At 50.9% G+C, this 16,091-nt stretch overlaps 1 protein-coding gene across 1 annotated transcript in view; it reads right to left on the minus strand.

The window, feature by feature from the left end:
* Positions 1-1,354, minus strand: part of slc75a1 (solute carrier family 75 member 1) — a 53,957-nt gene extending 52,603 nt beyond the window's left edge. Inside the window, exon 1 of the mRNA XM_085974539.1 lies at positions 1,106-1,354. The gene's annotated coding sequence lies outside the window, so the exon portion shown is untranslated. The remainder of the gene's footprint in view (positions 1-1,105) is intronic.
* Between the last annotated feature and the right edge of the window lie 14,737 nt (positions 1,355-16,091).

The following is a 16,091-nucleotide window of genomic DNA, read 5'->3' on the forward strand; positions in this document are numbered from 1 at the left end:
TGCCCCCGCCACACAGTACTGCCCCCCGATTACCAAAATCCACGACAAGGCCTTGGGCAACGTGGACCACTTTCCATACCTCAGGAGCCTACTGTCAACAAGGGCAGACGTCATGGTCTACAGAGCAGCAGTGATACCCACCCTGCTGTATGCCTCAGAGACATGAACCATGTACACCAGGCATCTCAAAGCACTGGAGAGGTACCACCAACGCTGCCTCCGCAAGATCCTGCAAATCCATTGGCAGGATAGGCGCACCAACATCAGTGTTCTTGCTCAGGCCAACATCCCCAGCAACGAAGCTTTGACCACGCTCGATCAGCTCCGATGGACGGGTCACATTGTCTGCATGCCCGATACGAGACTCCCAAAACAAGCGCTCTACTCGGAGCTCCGGCACAGCAAGAGAGCCGCAGGTGGGCAGAGGAAACGCTTCAAGGACACCCTCAAAGCCTCCTTAAAAAAGTGTAACATCCCCACCGACACCTGGGAATCCCTGGCCCAAGACCGCACAAAGTGGAGGAGAAGCATCCGGGAAGGCGCCGAACACCTCGAGTCTTTTCACCGGGAGCAAGCAGAAGCCAAGCGCAGGCAGCGCAAGGAGCGCACGGCAACCCAAGCACCCCGCCCACCCGCCCCTTCAACCACCGTCTGCCCCACCTGTGACAGAGACTGTCGGTCCCGCATTGGACTCAACAGTCACCTGAGAACTCATTTTTAATGGTCATCCTCGGTTCCGAGGGACTGCCCAAGAAGAAGAAGAGTGGGGACTTGAATCCACGGCCATTCTGACTCAGAGAGACACGTTGTGCTACCCACTGAGTCACAGCTGACACTTGAGAAGGAGAGAGAGAGAGAGAAAGACTTGCATTTCTGTAGCCATTTCACGACCTCAGGACGTCCCAACGCGCTTTACAGCCAATGAAGAAGTGCTCTGAACATGTTGCAATGCAGGGAATTTACAATGCAAACGATCCTGACCAAAGGTCTCAAACCCAAGGCCATGAACGCCGTCTATCCGCCTTACAGACACTGGCCGAGTTCCCTTTGTATTTTTTTTAAAACCCCAAAGACTTGTGGAGTGAATGGTGCGGATGGGTGGTACCTTGTCTTTTTGCTCGCTCGCTCGCTCGCTCTTCCTGCCAATTGTCCAGGGCCAGGGCGAAGCCTCCCCGCAATTCTGCAGCAGCTGAAATTCCTGTGGCTCGGGCGGATCTGGTTTTGTGTCTGCTTCCCACTCGGCCTTCTTCCCTCGTCTAAAAAAAAATATGCTTGTGTTTTTTTTCACTCTCTGCTCTGGAATCTGAGGAGGAAGAAGAGGAGAATCAGGAAGCGGTGTCATATTTCACCCTTTTCAAAAAAAAACTTTCTAACGCATGCGTTGGACTCGCTCAACGCTTGATCGGAGCTCATTGCTAAAAGTTTCTGTTTAATAGGAGGCAGTTTGTGTTTTTTTTTAAAGTCTCACTGCATTTTTTCCTGTGTGTGGAGAGGGCGGGATTGGATCCAGATTTTGGTGCATTACCGAATAGGTTAGACCTGGGCTCGATGCAACGTGGGATTGCAATGAGTGCAATTGGATTGAAACTCAATCATGTCATTCATGTGCATTTTTGGGGTTTTGTTTTGGTACAGGCTGGGCTTAAAAAAATATCCAGCTCCTGTGAGACTGGGAGTCATGGAATTTGCAGCACAGACACAGGCCATTCGGCCCAACTGGTCCGAGCTTATTTATGATAGCAAAATACTGCAGATGCTGGAAATCCGAAATAACAACAGAAAATTCTGGAAAAACTCAGCAGGCCAGGCAACATCCCTGGAGAGAGAAATAGTCAACGTTTTGGGTCACAACCCTTTTATCAAGACTGAAGAAGTACAGGAAATGAAATAGATTAAAAGGCCAGTATGGGGGCTGGGAGAGAACAAAAGAGAAGTGAAGAGACATTAAGAGGTATTCAAAACCAGACGAGATGGTGATAGGACTAGTGGAGACAAAAGACGGCTCTAGATTAGGTGTGAAATGTGCTGGCAGAATGGGAGACAGCTGCCATGTGGGAGAGGAAAAAAGGCGGGGGGGGGGAGGGCCAAAACAAAGGTGTGGATAAAAAAAATATAAGTAAAAATATAATGGGGGCCGAGGTTATGATCTGAAATTGTTGAACTCGATATTGAGTCCGGAAGGCTGTAAAGTTAGACTGGGTATTATGTAACGAGAAAGGATTAATTAGCAATCTTGTTGTACGAGGCCCCTTGTGTCGGAGCGATCATAATATGATCGAATTCTTCATTAAGATGGAGAATGAAGTAGTCGACTCAGAGACTAGGGTCCTCAATTTAAATAAAGGACACTACGATGGGAGGAGTGAGTTGGGTAGGATTGATTGGGGAATGGCACACAAAGGGTTGACGGTGGATAGGCAATGGCAAACATTCAAAGACCGAATGGATGAGCTACAGAATTTGTTCATCCCAGTTTGGCATAAAAATAAAACAAAAAAGGAGACTCAACCGTGGCTAACAAGGGAAATTAGGGATAGCATAAGATCCAAGGAGAGGACATATAAATTGGCCAGAAAAAGCAATAATCCTGAGGATTGGGAGCAGTTTAGGATTCAACAAAGGAGGACAAAGGGATTAATTAAGAAAGGGAAAATAGAGTATGAGAGTAAGCTTGCAGGGAACATAAAAACTGACTGTAAAAGCTTTTATAGATATGTGCAAAGAAAAAGATTGGTGAAGTCAAGCGTAGGTCCCTTGCAGTGAGAATCAGGGGAATTTATCATGGGAAACGAAGAAATGGCAGACCAACTAAATTCATACTTTGGTTCTGTCTTCACAAAGGAGGACACAAATAACCTCCCAGAGATGCCGGGGAACATAGGGTCTGATGAAAGGGTGGAACTGAAAGAAATCAGTATTTGTAGGAAAATGGTGTTAGGAAAATTGATGGGACTGAAGGCCGATAAATCCCCAGGGCCTGATAATCTACATCCCAGGGTACTTAAGGAAGGGGCCCTAGAAATAGTAGATGCATTACTGGTCATCTTCCAGAACTCGATAGACTCTGGAACAGTACCCATGGATTGGAGGGTAGCTAATGTTACCCCACTATTCAAAAAAGGTGGTAGAGAAAAAGCTGGGAATTATAGCCTGACATCGGTAGTGGGGAAAATGCTAGAATCTATTATAAAAGATGTAATAGCAGAGCACTTGGTAAGCAGTGACAGGATCGGACAAAGTCAACATGGATTTACAAAAGGTAAATCATGCTTGACTAATCTACTGGAATTTTTTGAGGATGTAACTGATAAAATAGATAAGGGAGAACCAGTGGATGTGGTGTATTTGGACTTTCAGAAGGCTTTCGATAAGGTCCCACATAAGAGATTAGCATGCAAAATTAAGGCACATGGGATTGGGGGCAAGGTATTGACTTGGATAGAGAACTGGTTGGCGGACAGAAAGCAAAGAGTTGGAATAAACAGGTCGTTTTCCGAGTGGCAGGCAGTGACTAGTGGGGTACCGCAAGGATCGGTCCTAGGACCCCAGCTGTTCACAATATATATTAATGATCTGGACGAGGGAATTGGATGTAATATCTCCAAATTTGCAGACGACACAAAGCTGGGTGGGAGAGTAAGCTGTGAGGAGGATGTCGTGAAACTCCAGTACGATTTGGACAGGTTGGGTGATTGGGCAGAAACATGGCAAATGCACTATAATGTGGATAAATGTGAGGTTATCCACTTTGGTGGCAAAAACAGGAAGGCAGATTATTATTTGAATGGCAATAGATTGGGAGAGGGGAAGTGCAAAGAGACCTGGGTGTTCTTGTGCACCAGTCACTGAAGGTAAGCATGCAGGTGCAGCAGGCGGTTAAGAAGACAAATGGTATGTTGGCCTTCGTAGCAAGAGGGTTCGAGTACAGGAACAAGGATGTCTTGCTACAGTTGTACAGGGCCTTGGTGAGACCGCACCTTGAGTATTGTGTGCAGTTTTGGTCGCCTTACCTGAGGAAGGACGTTGTTGCCATGGAAGGAGTGCAGCGAAGATTCACCAGGCTGATACCTGGGATGGCAGGAATGACGTATGAGGAGAGATTGTGTCGATTGGGCTTATACTCACTGGAGTTTAGAAGATTGAAAGGGGATCTCATCGAAACCTATAAAATTCTGTCAGGCCTGGACAGACTAGATGCAGAAAGGATGTTTCTGATGGCCGGGGAGTCCAGAACCAGGGGTCATAGTCTAAGGATAAGGGGTAAGCCATTTAGGACTGAAATGAGGAGGAATTTCTTCACCCAGAGAGTGGTGAACCTGTGGAATTCTCTGCCACAGAGGGCGGTGGAGGCCAGTTCATTAAATATATTCAAAAAAGAGTTGGATATATTTCTTAAGGCTAAAGGGATCAAGGGATATGGGGAGGGTACTGAATTTGGATGATCAGCCATGATCTCATTGAATGGCGGAGCAGGCTCGAGGGGCCGAATGGCCTACTCCTGCTCCTATCTTCGATGTTTCTATGAGGTGCTGTTCCTCGAGCTTACGCTGAGCTTCCGTGGAACAATGCAAGAGGCCGCGGACGGTGAGGCCTGAGTGGGAATGGAGCAGTGAATTAAAATGACAGGCGACCGGAAGGATGACCCCGAGCTTCCGGTTGCCTGTCACTTTAATTCACCGCTCCATTCCCACTCAGACCTCACCGTCCGCGGCCTCTTGCATTGTTCCACGGAAGCTCAGCGGAAGCTCGAGGAACAGCACCTCATCTTCCGATTAGGCACTTTACAGCCTTCCGGACTCAATATCGAGTTCAACAATTTCAGATCATAACCTCAGCCCCTATTACATTTTTACTTATATTTTTTATCCATACCTTTGTTTTGGCCCTTCCCCCCCCCCGCCTTTTTTCCTCTCCCACGTGGCAGCTGTTTCCCATTCTGCCAGCGCATTTCACACCTAATCTAGAGCCGTCTTTTGCCTCCACTAGTCCTATCACCATCTCGTCTGGTTTTGAATACCTCTTAATGTCTCTTCACTTCTCTTTTGTTCTCTCCCCGCCCCCAAACTGGCCTTTTAATCTATTTCATTTCCTGTGCTTCTTCAGTCTTGACGAAGGGTTTTGACCCGAAACGTTGACTCTATTTTCTCTCCACGGATGTTGCCTGGCCTGCTGAGTTTTTCCAGCATTTTCTGTTGTTATTCCGTGCTTATTTATGCTCCACAGGAAAGAAAGACTTGCATTTGTATAGCACCTTTCACGACCACCGGACGTCTCAAAGCGCTTTACAGCCATTGAAGTACTATTTTTGAAGTGGAGTCACTGTTGAAATGTGGGAAACGTGGCAGCCAATTTGCGCACAGCAAGCTCCCACAAACAGCAATGTGATAATGACCAGATAATCTGTTTTTATTTTGTTGGTCTCCTTGTTATGTTTAGTCCCCTCCCCACCACTCTTCATCTCACCCTATCTGCCTATCCTTCTATTCCTTTCTCCCTCCTGTACTTATCTAGCTTCCCCTTAAACGCAGCTATGCTTTTCGCCACAACCACTCTCTCTCTCTGTGGTAGCGAGCTCCACATTCTCACCACTCTGTTTGAGTAAAGAGGTTTCTCCTGAATTCCCGATTGGATTTGTTCGTGACTACCTTATATTTATGGCCCCTAGTTCTGGTCTCCCCACAAGTGGAAACATCTTCTCTACCTCTACCCTATCAAACCCTTTCATAATCTTAACAACCTCTATCAGGTTGTCCACTTTGGTTGATGGTTTCATCGCATGACCTTTTTTTGCCAAATCTCCCCAACATTTTTTATAACTAATAAAAGGGTTTGAAGAAAATGAAGACCAGACCTCAGGCAATTTTATACGATAGCAAAATACTGCGGATGCTGGAAATCCGAAATCACAACAGAAAACGCTGGAAAAACTCAGCAGGCCAGGCAACATCCGTGGAGAGAGAAATAGAGTCAACGTTTCAGGTCGAAACCCTTCTACAGAACTGAGAGAAAAGGCAGGAAATGAAACAGATTAAAAGGCAGTTTGGGGGCTGGGAAATGGGGGAGGGGATGAAAGAAGAGACATTAAGAGATATTCAAGGTGAGACGAGATGGTAATAGGACAGGTAAAGAAACAGACAATGGCTCTCGATGAAGTGTGAAATGCGCTGGCAGAGTGAAAGACAGCTGCCATGTGGGAGAGAGGAAAAAAAGGAAAAGGCACAAACCAAAAGTGTGGATAAAAAATATAAAAATATAATAGGGGCTGAGGTTATGATCTGAAGTTGTTGAACTCGATATTGAGTCCGGAAGGCTGTAAAGTGCCTAATCGGAAGATGAGGTGCTGTTCCTCGAGCTTACGCTGAGCTTCCGTGGAACAATGCAAGAGGCCGAGGACGGTGAGGTCTGAGTGGGAATGGAGCGGTGAATTGAAATGACAGGCGACCGGAAGCTCGGGGTCACCCTTACGGACTGAACGGAGGTGTTCCGCAAAGCGGTCTCCCAATCTGCGTTTGGTCTCCCCAATGTAGAGGATTTGTGCAGTACAATAGTGTGTCAGGAGAATTGTGCAGGACAATAATGTGTTTGGAGAAATGTGCAGGGCAATAGTGAGTTGGAAGCAGTGTGCAGGACAAGAGTGTGTTTGGAGAAGTGTGCAGTACAATAGTGTGTTGAGAGTAGAGTGCAGGACAATTGTATGTTGGCAGCAGTGTGCAGGACAATAGTGTGTTTGGAGAAGTGTGCAGGACAATAGTGTGTTTGGAAAGTTGTGCAGGAGAATAGTGTGTTGGGGGCATTGTGCAGAAAAATAGTGTGTTGGGAGCAGTGTGCAGGACAATAGTGAGTTGGGAGCATGGGCAGGACAATACTCTGTTGGTAGCATTGCACAGGGCAATAGTGAGTTGGGAGCATGGGCAGGACAATACTCTGTTGGTAGCATTGCACAGGGCAATAGTGAGTTGGGAGCAATGTGCAGGGCAATAGTGTGTTTGCAGAAGTGTGCAGGACAATAGTGTGTTGGGAACACTGTTCAGGACAAAAGTGTGTTGGGAGCAGTGTGAAGGACAATAGTGTGTTGGGAGCAGTGTGCATGACAATAGTGTGTTGGGAACACTGTTCAGGACAAAAGTGTATTAGGAGCAGTGTGCAGGACAACAGTGTGCTGGGAGAAGTGTGCAGGATAATAGTGTGTTGTGAGAAATGTGCAGGACATTAGTGTGTTGCGAGCAGTGTTCCTGAAAAAAATGTGTTTGGAGAAGTGTGCAGGACAATAGTGTGTTTGGAGAATTGAGCAGGGCAAGAGTGTGTTGGTAGAAATGCGCAGGATAATAGTGTGTTGGGAGCAGTGGGCAGGCAAATAGTGTGTTCGGAGCAGGGTGCAGGACAATAGTGTGTTGGGAGCAGGGTGCAGGGCAATAGTAAGTTGGGAGCAGTGTGAAGGACAATAGTGTGTCGGGAGCAGTGTGCAGTACAATAGTGTGTTAGGAGAAGTGTGCAGGACAATAGTGTGTTTAGAGAAGTGTGCAGGACAATAGTGTGTTGGGAGCAGTGTGAAGGACAATAGTGTGTTGGGAGCAGTGTGCAGGACAATAGTGAGTTGGGAGAAGTGTGCAGGACAATAGTGTGTTGGGATCAGTGGGCAGGACAAAACTCTGTTCGGAGCACTGTGCAGGAGAATAGTGAGTTGGGGTCAGTGTGTTGGTTAATAGTGTTTTGGGAGCTGTGTGCAGGACAATTTTGTGTTGCAGGCAGTGTGCAGGACAATAGTGTATTGGGATCAGCGTGTTGGATAATATTGTGTTGGGTGCATTGTGCAGGACAATAGTGAGTTGCAAGCAGTGTGCAGGACAATAATATGTTGGGATCAGTGTGTTGGATAATAATGTGTTGGGAGCAGTGTGCAGGACAATAGTGTGTTGGGAGCAGTGTGCAGGACAGTAGTGTGTTGGGGACTTGTGAAGGACAATAGTGAGTTGGGAGCTGTATGCATGACAATAGTGCGTTGGGAGAAGTGTGCAGGACATTAGTGTGTTGGGAGCTGTGCTCAGGTTAACATTGGTTGGGAGCAGCGTGCAGGAAAATAGTGTGTTGGGTGCAGAGTGCAGGATATCAGTGTGTTGGGAATAGTGTGCATGACAATAATGTGTTGGACAATAGTATGTTGGGAAAGTGTGCAGGTCATTAGTGTTTTGGGAGTAGTGTGCATGACAATAATGTGTTGCAAGCAGTGTGCAGGTCAGTAGTGTGTTGGGTAATTGTGCAGGACAATAGTGTGTTGGGAGAAGTGTGCAGGACAATAGTGTGTTGGGAGAATTGTGCAGAACAATAGTGTGTTTGGAGAATTTTGCAGAACAATAGTACGTTGGGAGCAGTGTGCAGGATAATAGGGTTTCGGTAGATTTTTGCAGTACAATAGTGTGTCGGGAGAATTGCACAGGAAAATAGTGTGTTTGGAGAAATGTGCAGGGCGATAGTGTGTTGGGAGCAGTGTGCAGGACAAGAGTGTGTTTGGAGAAGTGTGCAGGACAATAGTGTGTTGAGAGCAGTGTGCAGGACAATAGTGTGTTGGCAGCAGTGTGCAGGGCATTAGTGTGTTTAGAGAAGTGTGCAGGACAATAGTGTGTTGAGAGCAGTGGGCAGGACAATACTCTGGGAGCATTGTACAGGACAATAGTGAGTTGGGAGCAGTGTGCAGGACAATAGTGTGTTTGGAGAATTGTGCAGGATAATAGTGTGTTGAGTGCAGTGTGCGGGAAAAAAATGTTTTGGGAGCAATGCACAGGACAATAGTGTGTTTGGAGATTTGAGCAGGACAATATTGTGTTGGGAGCATTGTGCAGAACAATAGTGTGCTGGGAGCAGAGTGCAGGGCAATAGTGAGTTGGGAGCAGTGAGCAGAACAATAGTGTGTTGGCAGCAGTGTTCAGGACAATAGTGAGTTGGGAGCAGTGTGCAGTACAATAGTGTGTTAGGGGAATTGTGCAAGACAAAATGTGTTTGGAGAAGTGTGCAGGACAATAGTGTGTTTGGAGAAGTGTGCAGGGCAATAGTGTTTTGGGATCATTGGGTAGGACAATACTGATATACCTATCAATTCATCCAATGAAAAGCGACGAGTTAAGACAGTAACTATAGGTTTTTATTGGTTAAATAACAGAGCCCACCCTCGTGGGTGATCGGATCCAACAAGGAGGAATACCAGCCAGTCGACCACCTTTATACCTGAGCAAGTAGGTGGAGCCATGGGCGGAGTCAGCAGTGGTCAGCCCAGGTATAACAGCGTGACAAGAGGCGACCTCGTGTAGTGATACAACAGTATAAACAGTGATAACCATAGTGTAACGATATAACAGTGATAACCATAGTGTAACGATAGTGAACGATAAAAGTGGTTTACCACATTCACCCCTTGTTTAGATTTGAGTCCGGCGGGGTGAAGTGTACAACCAGTTCGGGTATGTCAGTCTGTCCGGAGGCCTCGTAAGCCTTTCCGATCGTCGCAGCAGCGGCGGCGGTGATGCAGTATCCGATGTTAATGCTGGTGTCTGCGTGGTCGGCGAAGGCTCGTGGGGTTCCGGCATGCCGTCTACCTGGGCTGGATTTGGGGGGGTGGTGGGTGGTAACGGTGGTGTCTCAGGGATGCCCGAGGGTGCGAGGTCTCGTAAGGAGACTGTGTCCTCCCGCCCGTCTGGGTATGCCACATAGGCGTACTGGGGGTTGGCGTGCAGGAGGTCCACCCTCTCGACCAGGGGGTCCGTTTTATGGGCCGTCGCGTGCTTTCGCAGTAAGACAGGCCCCGGAGAGGTCAGCCAAGTTGGTAGCGTGGTTCCCGTAGTCGACTTCCTGGGGGAAACAAACATTCGTTCATGGGGGGTGGCGTTAATGGCAGTGCAAAGCAGTGACCGGATGGAATGCAGCGCTGCCGGGAGGACTTCCTGCCAGCGAGAGGTTGGGAGGCCCTTGGACTTTAAAGCTAAGAGAACGGCCTTCCAGACAGTCGCGTTCTCTCTTTCCACCTGGCCGTTCCCTCGGGGGTTGTAGCTGGTGGTCCTGCTTGCAGCAATACCTCTCGCTAGTAGGAACTGGCGAAGTTCCTCGCTCATGAAGGAGGAGCCCCGGTCGCTATGTATATAGTTCGGGAACCCGAACACGGCGAAGAGGTCGTTCAGGCATTTGATGACCGTGGTACTGGTCATGTCTGGGCAGGGGAAGGCAAAGGGGAAACGGGAGTGTGGTAAACCACGTTCACTATCGTATCACTGTTAGTAGTTAGCACTGTTCACCACTGTTCGTTATAACTGTATCACTGACCACTATTGTATCACGGTACGAGGTCGCCTCTTGCCACACTGCTATACCTGGGATGACCACTGCCGACTCCGCCTTGGCTCCACCCACCAGGCCAGGTATAAAGGTGAGCAACTGGCTGGTATTCCTCCTGCTTGGATCGGATCACCCACGAGAGTGGGCTCTGTTATTTAGTCAATAAAAACCTTTAGTCACCTTCGTAACTCTTCGCCTTTTATTGGAGGAATTGATAGGTATATCAATTTTATTGACTAAATTTAATGATGTCCGACAACGAGTCACAACCGGCGGAGGAGCCACCAGCGCAGCTCCCAGGAGCACAGCCACACCAGCCAGCTTGGCTGCGAGCCCTCAGACCGCCGTACCTGGACCTGAACCCACGAGCAGCAAACTCAGCCGCAGACTTTAAACACTGGCTGGTCTGCTTCGAATCATACCTGAGAGAATCCAGCGTCCCTCAGGCATCCAAACTAAGTGTCCTGCAGGCACAACTGAGCCCGAGAGTATACACTCTCATCGAGGACATGACTACCTACGAGACCGCCATCAACCTGCTGAAACAGAAGTACCGGACCCCGGTAAACTACATGTACGCTAGGCACCTCCTAAGATCACGGCCGCAACAGCCAGGAGAATCAGTAGCCGAATTCTCACAGGCGCTATATGCACTCGCCAGGAACTGTGACTTTAAATCGGTGTCGGCAGCCGAAAATACTGAAGATAATATCCGCGACGCATTCCTGAAAGGCCTACGGTCCGAGTACTCACGGCAAAGACTGCTGGAAGCTAAAGACCTCAGCATGGAAAAAGCTGAAGCCCTCGCTATCTCCCTGGAAGTGGCCCACCAAGATCAGGAAGCATTCACCAGGTACTGCTCGCGACCCTGGGACTCGGGCCCGACCCCTACCACAGCACCCTTCCCAGCGCCGCCCCCGGGACCTACCTCTGCGTCGGCGTCCCGGACCCGACCGGCCCCGCCATCGGGCATCCGCGATCGGGCCGCCGGCTGTTTTTTTTGTGGCCAGGAGAAGCACCCGAGGTCGCGCTGCCCAGCCAAGAACTCCATATGTAAAACCTGCCTGAAGAAAGGCCACTTCTCCAAGGCCTGCAGGAGCAGATCCTCAGAGGCCAGCAGTGCCGCATGCGAACTATGGGGGCGGCCATCTTCGTTTAGGGCAACTGAGGCCAGCATCCCCACACATGAGTCATGGGGGCGGCCATCTTTGTTTAGGGCAACTGAGGCCAGCATCCCCACACATGAGTCATGGGGGCGGCCATCTTTGATTAAGGCAACCGACCCCAATAGTGCCTCATGGGGCCCTACCTCGTGGGAGACGCCATTTTACTCACCACGCCCGACCGCCTCGCCCGCAGATGACAACGACTCGCTCAGCTACACACTAGCTTCCGTCACCCTGGACCAAGCCCGCCCGCACCATCTGTCCAAGTCAATGATGGACATCAAAGTGAACGGCCACGCCACGACCTGCCTGTTCGACAGCGGAAGCACGGAGAGCTTCATCCACCCAGACACGGTGAGCCACTACACCCTCTCTGTCCTACCAACGCGCAGCCGAATCTCGATGGCATCGAGGTCCCACGCCACGGACATCAGCGGCTACTGTGTCGTGACCCTGTCGGTTAAGGGCACGGAGTATAAAAACTTTAAACTCCTCGTCCTCCCCCATCTCTGCGCTGCCGTCCTACTAGGGCTGGACTTCCAATCCCACCTCCAAAGCGTAACCCTAGCATACGGTGGACCCCTCCCCCCACTCACAGTCAACAACCAGCAAACGTTAAACCGCCCACCGCGTAACACCTGCAGCCTCTCCACCCTCAAGGTCCCGCCACCCTCTCTGTTTGCTAACCTTACCCCTGACTGCAAACCCGTCGCTACCAAGAGCAGGCGGTATAGCGCCGGGGACAGAGCCTTCATTAGCTCTGAGGTGCGGCGCCTCCTGAAAGAGGGCATTATCGAGGGGAGCAGCAGCCCCTGGCGTGCCCAGGTCGTAGTCGTAAAGACCGGCGATAAAAACCGCCTGGTCATCGACTACAGCCAGACCATAAACAGATATACCCAGCTGGACGCATACCCCCTCCCCCGCATATCTGACATGGTCAATCAGATTGCACAGTATAAAGTATTCTCGACCATCGACCTGAAGTCGGCCTACCACCAACTCCCTATCCACCCTGAGGACCGCCAGTATACCGCCTTCGAGGCGAATGGGCACCTATACCACTTCCTTAGGGTCCCCTTCGGTGTCACTAATGGGGTCTCGGTCTTCCAAAGGGAGATGGACCAGATGGTTGACCAGAACGAACTGCAGGCTACATTCCCCTACCTAGATAACGTCACTATCTGCGGCCGCGACCGGCAGGAACATGACGCGAATCTGGAGAAATTCCTCCGTACGGCCCAACGGCTGAACCTCACCTACAATAAGGAGAAATGCGTGTTTAACACCACGCGCCTTGCCATCCTCGGCTGCGTAGTGGAGAACGGAATCATCGGCCCCGACCCAGAAAGAATGCGCCCCCTCATGGAGCTACCCCTCCCCCACTGCCCTAAAGCACTTAGGAGAACCCTGGGGCTTTTCGCCTACTATGCCCAATGGGTACCCAATTACGCGGACAAAGCCAGACCCCTCCTGAAAGCCACTTCCTTCCCCCTCACGGAGGAGGCGTGCGCGGCCTTCTCCCTCATTAAGGGAGACATAGCCAAGGCCACGATGCACGCAGTGGACGAGTCCATCCCCTTTCAGGTGGAGAGCGACGCATCCGACTTCGCCTTAGCCGCCACCCTAAACCAGGAGGGGAGGCCAGTGGCCTTCTTCTCAAGGACCCTACAGGGCCCCGAGATCCGACATTCGTCGGTCGAGAAAGAGGCCCAGGCGATCGTGGAGGCAGTACGGCGCTGGAGGCACTACCTGGCAGGCAAACGATTTACCCTCCTCACCGACCAGCGTTCGGTGGCTTTCATGTTGAATAACAAGCTGAAGGGCAAAATCAAGAATGACAAGATTTTGAGATGGAGAATCGAGCTCTCCACCTACGATTATGAGATCTTGTACCGGCCAGGCAAGCTGAACGAATCCCCTGATGCCCTTTCACGAATGACATGCGCCAGCGCGCATATCGATAGGCTTCAGACCCTCCACGACCAGCTCTGCCACCCCGGAGTCACCAGACTCTACCATTTCATTAAGGCCCGCAACCTGACCTACTCCATCGAGGAGGTCAGGACCATGACCAGGAACTGCCAGACCTGTGCGGAGTGCAAACCGCACTTCTATAGGCCGGACCGAGCAAGCCTGATCAAGGCCACCCGCCCCTTCGAGCGCCTGAGCATCGACTTTAAGGGGCCCCTCCCGTCCTCTGACCGTAATGTGTACTTCCTCAACATCGTTGATGAGTACTCCCGTTTCCCCTTTGCCTTCCCCTGCCCCGACATGACCAGTAGCACGGTCATTAAGTGCCTGAATGCCCTCTTCGCCTTGTTCAGGTTCCCGAACTATATACACAGCGACCGGGGCTCCTCCTTCATGAGCGAGGAACTCCGGCAATTCCTCCTAGAGAGAGGTATTGCAGCAAGCAGGACCACCAGCTACAACCCCAGAGGTAACGGTCAGGTGGAAAGAGAGAACGCGACGGTATGGAAGGCCGTCCTCTTAGCCTTAAAGTCTAAGGGCCTCCCAACCTCCCGCTGGCAAGAAGTCCTCCCGACAGCGCTGCACTCCATCCGGTCATTACTTTGCACGGCCACTAACACCACCCCCCATGAACGAATGTTCATTTTCCCCAGGAAGTCGACTACGGGAACCACTCTACCAACCTGGCTGACCGCCCCGGGGCCGGTCTGGCTGCGGAAACACGTGAGGACCCATAAAACGGACCCCCTGGTCGAGAGGGTGAACCTCCTGCACGCCAACCCCCAGTACGCCTACGTGGCGTACCCAGACGGGCGGGAGGACACTGTCACCCTACGAGACCTCGCACCCTCAGCCGATCCGGAAACACCGCCACCACCCCCCCCAACCTCAGTCCAGGTAGACGGCATGCCGGAACCCCACGAGCCCTCGCCGACCACGCAAACACCAGCATCAACACCGGATAAGGCACCAGCACCGGATAAGGCAACACCACCGCTGCGGCGATCGGAGAGGCTTACGAAGCCTCCGGACAGACTGACCTACCAGAATTGGTAGTACACTTCACCCCGCCGGACTTAATTCTAAACAAGGGGTGAATGTGGTAAACCACGTTCACTATCGTATCACTGTTAGTAGTTAGCACTGTTCACCACTGTTCGTTATAACTGTATCACTGACCACTATTGTATCACGGTACGAGGTCGCCTCTTGCCACACTGCTATACCTGGGATGACCACTGCCGACTCCGCCTTGGCTCCACCCACCAGGCCAGGTATAAAGGTGAGCGACTGGCTGGTATTCCTCCTGCTTGGATCGGATCACCCACGAGAGTGGGCTCTGTTATTTAGTCAATAAAAACCTTTAGTCACCTTCGTAACTCTTCGCCTTTTATTGGAGGAATTGATAGGTATATCAGGGAGTACTCGTCAATGATGTTGAGGAAGTACACATTACGGTCAGAGGACGGGAGGGGCCCCTTAAAATTGATGCTCAAGCGCTCGAAGGGGCGGGTGGCCTTGATCAGGCTTGCTCTGTCCGGCCTAAAGAAATGCGGTTTGCATTCGGCACAGGTTTGGCAGTTCCTGGTCATGGTCCTGACCTCCTCCGATGGAGTAGGGCAGGTTGCGGGCCTTAATGAAGTGGTAAAGTCTGGTGACTCCGGGGTGGCAGAGGTCGTTGTGGAGGGTCTGCAGTCTATCAATTTGCGCGTTGGCGCATGTACTTCGTGATAGAGCATCTGGGGGTTCGTTCAGTTTACCAGGCCGGTACAAGATCTCATAATCATAGGTGGAGAGCTCGATTCTCCACCTCAAGATCTTGTCGTTCTTGATTTTGCCCCTCAGCTTGTTATTAAACATAAAAGCGACCGAACGCTGGTCGGTGAGGAGGGTAAATCGTTTGCCTGCCAGGCAATGCCTCCAGCGTCGTACAGCCTCCACGATCGCCTGGGCCTCCTTCTCGACCGAGGAGTGTCGGATCTCAGGGCCCTGGAGGGTCCTTGAGAAGAAGGCCACCGATCTCCCCTCCTGATTAAGGGTTGCGGCTAGGGCGAAGTCGGATGCATCGCTCTCCACTTGGAAAGGGATAGACTCATCCACCGCGTGCATTGTGGCCTTAGCAATGTCTCCCTTAATGAGGGAGAAGGCTGCGCACGCTTCTGCCGTCAGGGGGAAGGAGGCGGACTTCATAAGGGGTCTGGCTTTGTCCGCATAATTCGGCACCCATTGGGCATAGTAGGCGAAGAGCTCCAGGGTCCTCTTCAGCGCCTTTGGACAGTGGGGGAGGGGAAGCTCCATGAGGGGGCGCATTCTTTCGGGGTCGGGGCCGATGACTCCGTTCTCTACTACGCAGCCGAGGATGGCAAGGCGCGAGGTGTCAAACACACATTTCTCCTTATTGTAGGTGAGGTTCAGCCGTTGGGCCGTACGGAGGAATCTCTCCAGGTTAACATCATGGTCCTGCCGGTCGCGGCCGCAGATGGTGACGTTATCTAGATAGGGGAACGTGGCTTGCAGCCCGTTCTGGTCAACCATCCGGTCCATCTCCCTTTGGAAGACCGAAACCCCGTTGGTGACGCCGAAGGGAACCCTAAGGAAATGGTAGAGGCGGCCATTCGCCTCGAAGGCGGTATA

Source organism: Somniosus microcephalus, chromosome 1 (assembly GCF_052327205.1).
Source record: "Somniosus microcephalus isolate GS21.2 chromosome 1, FLI_Smic_1.0, whole genome shotgun sequence".
NCBI classification, from domain to species: domain Eukaryota; kingdom Metazoa; phylum Chordata; class Chondrichthyes; order Squaliformes; family Somniosidae; genus Somniosus; species Somniosus microcephalus.